This window comes from Calidris pugnax, unplaced genomic scaffold (genome assembly GCF_001431845.1).
Source record: "Calidris pugnax isolate Ruff unplaced genomic scaffold, ASM143184v1 scaffold298, whole genome shotgun sequence".
Lineage (NCBI taxonomy): Eukaryota > Metazoa > Chordata > Aves > Charadriiformes > Scolopacidae > Calidris > Calidris pugnax.
In genome coordinates, this window is record NW_015091152.1 from 620647 (window position 1) to 632977 (window position 12331).

The following is a 12331-nucleotide window of genomic DNA, read 5'->3' on the forward strand; positions in this document are numbered from 1 at the left end:
CCTGCTGTCCGGGCTGACTGGTTTTATTTTTAGCTTTCTAACATCGTATGCTGTCACCCCTCACACTGGTGCATAATTTGAGCCCTTTCCTTTCCTGCTAGGATTTCCTTGGATCCATTTAATGATTATCGGCTTCGCCTCCCTCAGCCGAGCCCCTTTCCCCCACAGCCTGCATATTGCAGCTCGGGTAGCCTTTTTTCAACCTGTTTTTTCATCAATACTTAGGATTCAAGACCAAGCCTATGCCCTAACTGTTTCTCAGCTTTACTTCTAATTCGTACACGTAGAACTAACTCTGTGGCAGAGGTTTCTGCAAAGTAAAATAGAAGGCAAGATTACTGCATGCAGAAAAGCCGCTGACAGGCAGGGTTTCTCTGAGGTGATTATGTTCCTTTATTTGAGCTTAAAGTAAATGGGAATGGAGAGAGAATGTCTCTTATTTTGCTAAGAAGCTCCCCGTGTTGGTTACAGTTATTTTCATTAACCTTAGAAAGAGCAACCTTGGTTTGACGGCTCAAATCCAGTCTGAGCCTCCAACTGCTAAGAAACCTGCCCAGCCTTACCCTTAGCTCCAGACTGAGGTGGTGGCTCAACGACACAAGGGCTTTCAAAGTGGGTTGTTTTTTTTTCACATTTGGGTCAGTTCCCCGGTTTGGTTGGTGGCCCAGACTCACAGGCAGTTGTGTCAGCACACAAGAGAGCAAGGGACAGCAGCTGGAGGTCCTGAAGGCAGCAGCAACTGCCAAAGTCACTCTAGCTTTGAACTGTGCCTCGAGTTCCAGTGGAGTCAACGGGATCTTTCCGAGGCCCAGGACCGAAGCCCCTAATGAGCAAAAGCTGTTAGGAGAAGATGGCTATGCAGCAAATGGATTTGTGGCTGCCCACATCACAGAAACCACTATCATAATTAGCTCTCTCGCTGGATGTCTCAACAAGAATTAATGGGCATGGCGTGGTGAAATCCTGGTCCCTCTGAAGTCAATGGCAAAACTCTCACCGACTTCAAAAGGGCCAAGGTTTCATACTGAAACTTTAGCTCAAGTCCTCTCTTGCCCCCAGCAGGAAAGTCTGCAGCACCATAGCTTAAGAAACGGGATGGGAAGCAGTGATGACTTCACCAATGATGCCTGTTACAACCATTTCACAGATAAAATAGGGCACCCTGACTTGTGGCATCATCACCTTTCCCCTTTGCCTAGGTCATGCCTATTTATGAAGAAAAATGCTTTATCCAAGTGTTTCCCAAAAGAAGGTCAGCTCTAACAAATGTGATAGATACGCCTGATGTGGTTTATCCTGTTTCAGGAGCGCAGTGGGTTCACTGTGGTGTTCCTCCTTTGATGGACAGAGTACCAGATCCTCTAGTCCTTCCTAAAGTTCGATAACGAGCAGACATCTTTTTTTCCCCTCACTTTTACTCCCATACTGTGTAAGCTGCACCTTTTCACCGGGACACAGGCAGCTTAAAGTAGATTTCCTTGGACTGATAAGTCATGTCTCTATTCCAAAAATTTTCTCCAGGCCATGAGACCTCATTTGTCTTTGCAGTTACTGTCAGCAGGGTTCCCCCCACAGACTGTCAAACCACAGCAAAAACTAGCACTCCCGCTACTTCTGTGGCAATTTTCCCATCAAACATCCCACCAAGTCTCTCTTTTTTTTTTTTTTTTTTTACATAGAGTCGCTGCTTCTCCTTGCTTTTCAGTACTACCTTATTTTCCTTTTTTTTATCACATAGAGTCGCTGCTTCTCCTTGCTTTTCAGTACTACCTTATTTTCCCCCCTGTTATGTACAATACTTGTTCTTTCTTTCCCATCTCCTCTACCAGAAGAGGTTGCCTGGTTCCCAGGATGAGAACGGCGTTTCTTTGTGGCTAAAAAAAAAAATCTTTGCAACAAAAACTTCAGAAAGGAGAAGGTGCTGGAGTTCAGCAGGCCATACAGGCGAGTGAGTCCAACAGAAATCCAGCGATATCCCCAAGGGGAGATATGAAATAAGATGACCTGAAAAGCTTGGGCATTTTCTTTACGCCTTTGGAGGAGCATTTGGACTCCTGCTGATGGTGCATCCAAGGTCAGGCTATCTACCTACTCCCTCTTTTCTCCTCTTCCATCTCCCAGGGAGTTGAAAACAGCACTGCCTGAGGATACGCTTCTTCAGTGGTTGTGTTTTCAGTGTGAACCATGCAGGATTCTGATTTTAATTTGGCACTGCCCACCAGACCACAGGGCAAGTCCAAGACTTTCCTTATGAATATTTAGCCATGGCTACATTTCAAAGCCAAATTATAAAAATGTCATTTGAGAAAGTTACAGTTCTAAAATTTGTAAAGTACTTTAATGCTAGGTCAATATAGCAAAAACATCCTTTTAAAAGAGCTCACATTTCAGACTGACAGACACCAAAACACTATTTTGTTTTAGTTTGCTCAAATTTTCAAAACCAGTCAGCATCTGGGCTCTATTAACCATAACGTGCGTGCCTTTTAAGCAACAACAATTTAAGAATATTTCCTTTTCAAACCCCTTTCATGGAGTTCAGCGTTTTGCAATACGCATCCGTAATATTTACCAATTCTGCTTTGCACTGCAGCCTTTGAAGTTTAAAAATTAGTTACTGGTAAAGCTTTGTACATTTGCTTGCGCTCTTTTAGTCACAGGGATTAATGACTAGAATTTATGCCTATGGTCAAGAAAGTTAAGTCACTGTGTCCTGGTAATTAGCAATCTTTCCTACAATGATTTTCAACCTTTATGTAACGTACACGGTGTGACGCACCATCTGTGTGAAAGGAAGAGCTTGTTTGCAACTTGGAGTAGCCACTGCTGGGCTGAAGGGCAATAAGTACCCTGGAACTGCAGCTCACGGCAAGCAAAGAGGCAGATCAGTATTTATTCTTTATGTAACGTACACGGTGTGACGAAAGGAAGAGCTCGTTTGCAACTTGGAGTAGCCACTGCTGGGCTGAAGGGCAGTAAGTACCCTGGAACTGCAGCTCACGGCAAGCAAAGAGGCAGATCAGTATTTATATTTCATATTTACATTCCACATTTATGTTTCATATTTATATTTTACATATATATTTTATTATTCTATTTATGTTTATGTCCGTGTTCATATTTCATCGAGATTTGTATTTATGTTTATATTATTTATATTCATATGCCAATTAGTCTGCAACTCGGCCAAGACACTACACACCTCAAGAACACGGCTGTGGATCATCAACCGTGACAGCTCGGCAGGGCTGGTGTTTTTATTAGCTGATAGGTTTAAGTTTTCAAAATAGGCTAGGAAAGAGGAGATCCTCAGAGCAGAAAAGAGTGCCCTCTGATGGTTAAGCTTTAGGTTTAATGTCTGCGATGCTTTATGAAGCCCTCTTTTAAGAGATTTGTAAAGTAAGGTTCCACAAATGCAAGATGTTGGAACAGTTTATTATGTCAAGGAAAACTCAAATATTTTTCAACCTCTTAATTGCTTTATAGGTATTAATTAAAAATAAGGATGGAGGCATATTTTTGGAAACATTTTCATTAAATTACCATTGCCCAGGATTTCTCAGAGAAAAATTGATGCCTCTGACAATTCAGAACTATTAGCTGTGCTTTATCCATTAAGTTTTATGTTTCACCATGGGAAGAGTGTTTTCAAGGCCTGGAAAGGCAGCATTCAGGACACATATAAGTCCCCTCTATATTTCAGAATCCAAAAAAAGATTACGGATGCCCTAGAGGGGGATACCACTCTTGAAAGAGTAAATTTCATTTTTTTCTTAAATCTTTACATCAACTAATCATAATGCAGATGATAGTTTTAATTAGTCCTTGCTCACTTCTCGGCTAATGAAATCCCAAGATAATTGACAGTGGCTGATTCTATAGTCTATCCTTTATTAGCAGGCCTTGCCGGTAATTTAGAGAGTGAATTTCTGTTTTATTAAAAGCACGGAGATCTTTGCATCGGAACTATAAGACTTGGAGGGAATGGCTTGAAGTGGCAAGAGAGTGTCAAAATCTACCCCTGCCCAGCTACCACCTGGCAGCAGCATCGAGTGCAGGGTGTGCTGTAACCACCCGTGCTTCCACAAAAGGTATTTGAAATAGAAGCAGAGGACAGCAAAAAGCTCTGCACACACTCGCCCCAGCCATTAGCTAAAGTGTCTCCCATTGATTGCTTTGCCTCTGAGAGCAGGAATGAATGTGGGTCCTTCAGCTTGCGCTGGCTCCCTGTGTAAAGGTTTCCCCAGCTTATGGCCTGCAGCTCATTCTTCATGTGATGGAGGGGATGGAAGAGGCAATTATATATGGCTGAAGTCTCCTTTGCTGCTTTTCCATCTCCTTTAGTTCTTTGAATAATTTCCTTACAGTGTGGAATTCAATAAAGACTCTTCCGGCACAGCTGGCAACTAAATGTAGATAAGTGACAAAGGAAAACACAAAGAAAGGCAGACCCACTCCCCAAGTATATTTGTTAAAACAGTTGTGCCTGCTATAAAGGTATTATTGAAGGATCGTCATATTCCATTTTGGAATAATTAGATTCTATTTTCCACTCTCAAGAAAAAGAAGTGATTAGAGTGAGGCTATCCAATCCATTCCTCATCCTTCCTTCTTCCCTCACCTCCCCAGTCAGACCCACAAAGACAGTATTTGGTCACATGGATCTCTGAATAAAAGACAGGGAATTGTGTCTGAATAGCCCTGACTCATAAAGCTCTTTCCAATGCCTTTTTCAGTGTTGGAGCTTTGCTGTTAATGCAACTTCTACTAATTTTTTCCTTCCTACAATTGTGAAAAATCTAATACCTTTAGAATGATCTGAAAAGAGCTTACACAGAACAAAATCCCCATTTAATCTTGGCATATTAAGAAATCTTTTCTTTGAACAATACATTTAAAATGCTATTTTCCCCAAACATTTTTTTTTTTAAGATAAGTAAAGCTCTAAGTGTTGAAAGAAATGATGATTTAGAGTCTTATCTTCATTTGTGGCTTAGGAATCCTGGCACTTCAACTGGAGGAAACATTAGTGAGGATATGTGCTTCTTGTGGTACACCGTGGCATTAAATCATGAACACAGTATATCAAAAGGTGTCCCAGTCACCTTAACCATCTTAAAAAAAAAAAAAGGAACCAAAGACCCAACCTACTTAAAGATAGGAGAAAAAAAGTGTTTGCAGAGCACCATATATACCAGTTACTTAGTTGTTGCTCCCACTTTGTGTACTACCCCTCAGTTAGAGTCACAGAAACATAGAATTGCAGAACAATAGAGTAACAGAATGGCTTTGGTTGGAAAGATGGTTTTGGTTTAAAGATCATCCAGCTCCAACCCCCTGCCCTGGGCAGGGACACCTCCCACCAGACCAGGTTGCTCCAAGCCCCCTCCAGCCTGGCCTTGAACAACTTCTGTGGGAAACCTGTTCCAGTGCCTCACCACCCTCATTTTTAAAAATGTCTGCCTTATATACAATCTAAACCTGCCCTCTGAGTTTAAAACCATTGCCCCTTGTCCTGTCAGTACAGGCCCCAGTAAAAAGTCTCTCTCCATCTTCCTTTTGAGCCCCTTTTATGTACTGAAAGGCCACAATAAGGTGTCCCCGGAACCTTCTCTTCTCTGGCTGAACAACCCTAACTCTCCGAGCTCTTCCTCATAGGAGAGGTGTGTTCCACCCCTCAGACCATTTTCATGGCCCTCCTATGGACCCACTCTAACAGGTCTATGTCTAACAGGTTCAGGGCCCCACAACTGGGATCCAGATGGGATCTTGCCAGAGCTGGGTAGAGGGGGAGAATCAGCTCCCTCGACCTGCTGGCCACTCTTACTTTGATGCAGCCCAGGGTAGGATTGGCTTTCTGGGCTGCCAGTGCATGTTGCCAGCCCATATCTCATTTTTCATCTACCAGTATCCCCAAGTCCTTCTCTCCCAGGACTGCTCTCAATCCATTCACCCCTCTGTCTGTATCGATATTGGGGGTTGCCCCAACCCGAGTGCACTTGACCTTGTTGAACTTCACGAGGTTCACACGGGCCCAATCCTCAAGCCTGTCAAGGTCCCTCTGGATGGCAACCTGTCCCTCTGGTGTATCAGCTGCACCACTCAACTTGGTGTCATACACAAGCTTACTGGGGGTGCAGTCAGTCCTGCTGTCTATGTCATTAGGAAAGATAATGACCAGTATTTGTTCAGTACAGACCCCTGAGGGACACCACTGGTTACTGATCTCCCTCTGGACTGAGCCATTGACTGCAACTCTTTGGATGTGGCCATCCAGGGAATTCCTTATCCATCGAACAGTCCGTCCATCAGAGCCATCTCTCTCCAATTTAGCAACAAGGACATTCTGCACACACTATAGCTTTTACAAAACAGCAAAGTTGAGCCAACATGCACTTGCCCTCACTTTATTTATTTGGTTTACTCCACTGAGCGATCACAGTGTACAAGCAGAAGAGCTGTAGCTCTTGGTCTCATTCAGTGCTCCAGCAGCCCCCCTGGTTTCTGCAGAGAAATTAAGAGTACTCAGCTGTGCATCTGCCAGTTCTTTTTATTACTACTTCCATTAAATACGTGCCATGGTTTACTCTTACATAAACACAAAATATTTGAGACTAGTGCCTATGGTGTAGCTGGAACACTTGTCATGGCTCTTTGAAAAACAAAAAGTACAAAATCATTTTTTTCTAAGGTACTGGTTTTTATTTCAATAGATGCAGAAGGACATCTTCGTGAGCAAAACGCACTCAACATTATGCAGCCCCGGGTCCTCGACATATGGATCCCCAATTTACTATTTGGCTACATAGATACTATTGCAAAATGAAGTTCAGAACATCAACATTCAAATTTAAAATACTATTCAACTTTAAACAGGAAGATCTGAAAACTAAAGCAAAACTCAACCTAGCCAATCTAAGGGCAAATTCCCTTTTTCTTTACATCTGCAAAACCTCCACTCTTGAACAATGTTGGATAGACAATGGCTGTGCCAAAAAAAAATTGAGTAGGGAATAGATACTGAGTTGTTATAACTGAAGGTAATAGGGTAAAATAAATATGAACTGAGCTGAGTTGAAGATTCAAACAAGATTGTTAAATTTTAGGTCAAAAGCCAAATGAGAAATATGCAAAAGTATTTCCTGGAGAGACCTATCTTGTTTTACCAGGTCCATTGCGAGACCGGCAATCAAGGTGCACTCAAAGAACATTCAATCAGGTGAAAATTAACTAAAAAAAAAAAAAAAAAAAAGGGGGTCAATTACCATGTTATAAACTTTACCCCAAAACAAGACTCCTCTTTTTAGTTCACCTTTCAAGCCTACTTTCCTCCTGCAGCCTCAGCTGGGACGTGGGTGTCAGCACACAGCGGAACAGGTAGAAGGACGCACGTCTCGCCCAGGGACAGTTACCATTTTCCAGCTGAGGCAGGGGGACGTGCTGCTGGGCAAGGTCACAGACCCCAGCCACTGCGTCTGCCCGCTTTGACTCCATCTGGATTGCTGCCCAGGGTAACCTTCTTCTGTCTTCTGTCACCTGTACCTGCTTGTAGCAAGTACACCCTGTATTGGTTGCTCTTTCCGCTGTTGCTGGTGTGTGCAGACCGAGTTCCTGGACCAACCCATGGGGCAGCCGGTGGAGGAGTTTGCTGTCTCCAGTGATACCCATTTTTGGCGACTGCAAATACATCCTGGCAGTTGGAACTCTCCTCAAACTCACCCTTGAGACGGAAGCTCCAACATATTTCTGGAAAAGCTTACCCTCTCTCTGCCAGACACTGCACGAGGATGGACGTCAGCACTCACGCCTGCCGCGTTTCCAACCCTGCCATCCTTTACAACGTTTGCTTGGGTGGGGTATAGCCTTGCTTTGTGTAGGAAAGCCCCACGTGTCATTTAAGTGTAGTAGGGAGCAGCATAGCACGAGTGGTTGTCACTTAGTTAAGACTGTACCTCACAGACAAATTATTTTTTTTCCCCTTTCTGAAATGGAGTGCTCCGTAAAGGCAACATATAGCATGTGCCAAATCTGGAGTCTTTCCAGAAGCAGTGCCCGAGTTATCACATGGTGGAAAAACATTGGAACTCCTTATTTTGTGCCCTGAAACAAAACAAGGCCAACATTGTCATAGTTAAATAATCAGAAGCAGCTGGGAAAATGGTCTTTGGATTCTTTCAGTAATTTTACCTCTAGGCTGAGAAGTCCTGTCATCCTATAAGGCGATTGTTTTGGAAACTTATGAGCCACTAAGTGGTAGGACTTGACTTATAGCTATAAACTGCGTGCTGGAGGACCTCCCACGGACATCAAGGGGAGTCTCACACACAAAGACAGCAGCACACAGCCACTGAAGTAAAGGGGTCGTCTCATTCCTAACTTACTTGGGCTACAGAGGACTTCAGTAGTGTCAGTGCAACTGGGATTTAGGGAAAAAAAGGCTCTTTCATAAAAGCAAACAGAAAAACATACTTGGAAAGTAATTAAACAGCAGGTGAGCCTATAAAAAAATCTCTGTCATAGTGAGGGTTTTCCTACCATCTTCCTAGCTCAAAAACAAATGTCAAACTTTGTGCAAATTGTCAATCTAGGTGTTGTTTGGAAAAGTTGCAGAAGTTGCAATGTCAAAGTCTGAACATCACTGACTGCATCCTTCTTTCAGTGTAAGTCGGGGCACAGAGAAAACCTGGTGCTGCTCCCCAGTGGCTTTTGAACATTCAGCCAGAATTCAGCTGTTTCTCTGATGTGACAGGTACCAAAGCACCTTATAAGCACCTCTACCTTATGTAGCCATCCTTACAGAACCTTGTAAGTGTTGATAAGATCCTCTCTCAGTCTTCTCCAAACTAAACAGACCCAGGTCTCTCAGCCTTTCCTCATAAAAGACATGCTCCAGTCCCTTGATCATCTTTTTAGCTGTCCTTCTTGAACCAAGGAGCCCAGAACTGGGCACAGTACTCCAGATGTGGCCTCAGCAGGGCAGAGTAGAAGGGGAGGATGACCTCCCTCAACCTACTGGCCATGTTCTTTTTAATGCACCCCAGGAGACCATTGGCCTTGGCCACAAGGACACAATGCTGGCTCATGGTCAACAAGTTGTCCACCAGGACTCCCAGATCTCTCTCTACAGAGCTGCTTTCCAGCAGGTCAGCCCCAACCTGTGCCAGTGGATGGGGTTATTCCTGTCTCAAATTTTGAAGAAACACATTTGTAGTCTTCAGAGTGACTGCTCAAATCAGCAAATGTTTCAAAACCTGCCTATGATTTAGCCAGTCTAACCTACAACAGCTTGAAGTTGTTCTGGATGTTAGCTGCCTGTTACATTTCTTTGAGAAAATACGGAGTGCATAGATTGAGGATTCCTGGTGTTGTCAGTATGATGGAATTTTCAATTTTCTATTAAAAATGAAGCAAACCAAAAACCAGAACACCTTGGACACGGCACATCTAAACTCTTTTGCCACTTAATACAATGACATTTTGTAGGTTGGAGGGAGAGAAGTAACAGAACAGAAGTTAAGGCACAACCCTCAGATATTTTTTTTCATGAAATGAGCCGATACGCAGAAAACTCCGATCCATCATAGTTGTACTGAAACTTAAAAATACATTTATTCATTGTTTATAATATCTACCAGACACAAAGAGGACAAAGAGCAGCAGTTTTGCACTTTGCACTTCGATATCCTCAAGAAGTGTAGAGATCTAGGAGAAAAAAAAAAAACAAATTTAAACTGTGAGATTACAAGTGAGTGTACACTTCCTGGAGAGGAAGAAAAATTTTCAGTATCTTGGAATCCTTGAGTGGATCAAGAAGCTGGTAAAGCATCTGGGAATAGCATGGACACTCCCAAAGAGATGTGCAAGGCTTTTGAGTGATGAGGGGATGCAGCTATCACGTAGCTGCCTATGAACAAGGAGGTAGAGATGTGTATTACCCATATGAGAGAATAAGCAATGCATAGGAAGGATGCAGCAGCCAAACTCAATTTCAGGAGTGTGATAGAGCACCCAGTATAGCTTCTCTATATGAAGGGGTACTGGGTGGAAACTGTTGGCTCCAGTCATGGCACTCTAACCTCTGTGTTTGTATCAGTGGAGTGTGGGATGGTGGGATGGAAGCAGTATCTGCCGGTGTCACGGTGTCATCAGGTTCAAACCCACTAAGATGGTTTTGTAGGAGGAAGGAAAATAGGATTCAGTTTTGAAACTATCTTCTCATGTAATTCTTTTTTGAGGTTTTTGTTGTTGTTGTTGTTGTTGTTTTTGTTAAGTGCTTAGCAGTTTACTTGAAAGAATGCCGAGTATAAGCATTTCCTACTCTTACAAGAATTACAGTACACTGAAGCACTACTTGAAAAGAACATGCCGTACTGAGTTTGCAGCCCTTTGAGGTAGGGACTATGCACTCTTCTCATCCATCTCAAATAGATATGCAGTTTATTTCTTTATGATTGTTTGCAGTGGTTGTAAAATTTGGCCTTTCTATTTGCCTTGCAGTACAATACCACAAAGCAGCTTTGTTCACGACAGTCTACATTTACACACCTTATGTTTGCTCAGTGCTATAAAGCAACAACATGAAAACAAGCTGCTACCACATTGATTACATTCTCCAGGTGATTGAAGTCAATCAGCTTTTGGGCTCAAGCCATACTGTAACTGGTTACGTTTAGAAAGAGCCACCCCAAATGCACAGGTTGTCATCACATCGTGATGGCTGAGGATCCAGTGACATGAGTTAAGACCATAGGAGATGTCAGTGGAAAAATAGAAGAATGCACAGAAGTTTTGCATAAACAGCGCTAAACAGAATAACGAACTCAATGGATCTGTGACAGTTACTCTGTACCACTCCTTTCTGTTTCATAATACAAGAGCATTGACCAACCAAATAAATAATCTCCAAAAATGCAGATTATTAAGCATCATGGTTGAAAGCATGATGATGGGGAATCTCTTTCTCCTGCTCTGTTAACCGGAAATGCTAATACATGACTAATAATGCAATTTGATTTAATATTATTTAAAAACCCCAACATAATATGCTTAGTTTTGGTTTCTTCTACAACTGTTCACTACCACTGTCTGATACAGGAAGATGTTTTAAACGTGTGCGTATATAATCCTCCACCCAGAACCCAATAAACAAAACAGCTTTCCTATAAAGCATTTTTGTTTGAAGTAGCCATTGATTGGAAATTTAAAACCGGAGCTAATTAGAACATTTTTTAATTGGCAGCCTCAAAACTTGTCAATTCTATTTAATAAACTGTTGTTGCCCTCTAGTGTTCAAACACAGCTAGTTAATACCTCTCCAGAGAGATCCAACTAGTCACCTAACCATTCCTCAGCTGTTCTTAATCCAACAAGACAAATGGATGGCAAAAAAAAAAAAAAAAAAAAAAATTCAGTACACCTGTCTAATACCTACTTTTCCTTGCTCAAGCATTAAAAAAAAAAGTATTTTTAGTGTAGGAACTTTTACATTGTTTGTTTCACTCAAAAATTGTGAAAGGCCACTCAGCTCAGCATCCTCACCAAACTAGTCATGGTACCTGTGCACCTCTCTGCTTTACTTCTGCCACTCACTGGGCATGATATACCTTGGGGTTTGGGTTGGAGGGCGGTGTTTTTAATGATATTAGCCAAAGCCAGTGCTTTGAATGAGCCTGAAACATGTCTGCCTGCCTTCTCTTGAACGTATCTCTACTGTACTATACCCTATCAATTAATACCAGCTGTCTCTCCCTCTAACAAACCCGTTATTACAGCAGAAATGCACAGTGAGGAGGCAGGGGTTGTTCTCAGCACCTCTCCTGCAATAAGCCGCCGCGATGGCATCAGCAACACAGAAGGTTCTCAGAAAGCTGTAGTTCTTCTCAGAAAGCTGTAGTTCTTTTGAGAGAAAATTAGAGTCAACCTCAAGGCTGCGCCTGCATTTTTACAGCCCACCACTGGGCTTATCATTTCATTAATTAATTTCCCAGAAATGTTGTTCCCCTTCATCATATTCCTTGACCAGAAACCTTTGAAAATAACAATTGAAAAAAAGAAACTGAGGTTAAACAAAGCGCATTCAAGAGACAAACTGATGAACTTGAAATACTTTTCTTTTGTAATTTTGTTCACTTTTAAGAGGTTATCCAGAATGTTTTTTATTTGAGCATTGTCAGACTTAAGCAATGTGGAAGACCAGCTGGTTTTGTATCTATAAAGCAATTTGCAGCCCCCATATAGTAACAATTCCACTTCTTGACATAAGGAACACTGACTTTTCTTTGATCTTTGAATAATGGAATTTTCAGAGAATTTTCTGCATAAAGTTGTTGTT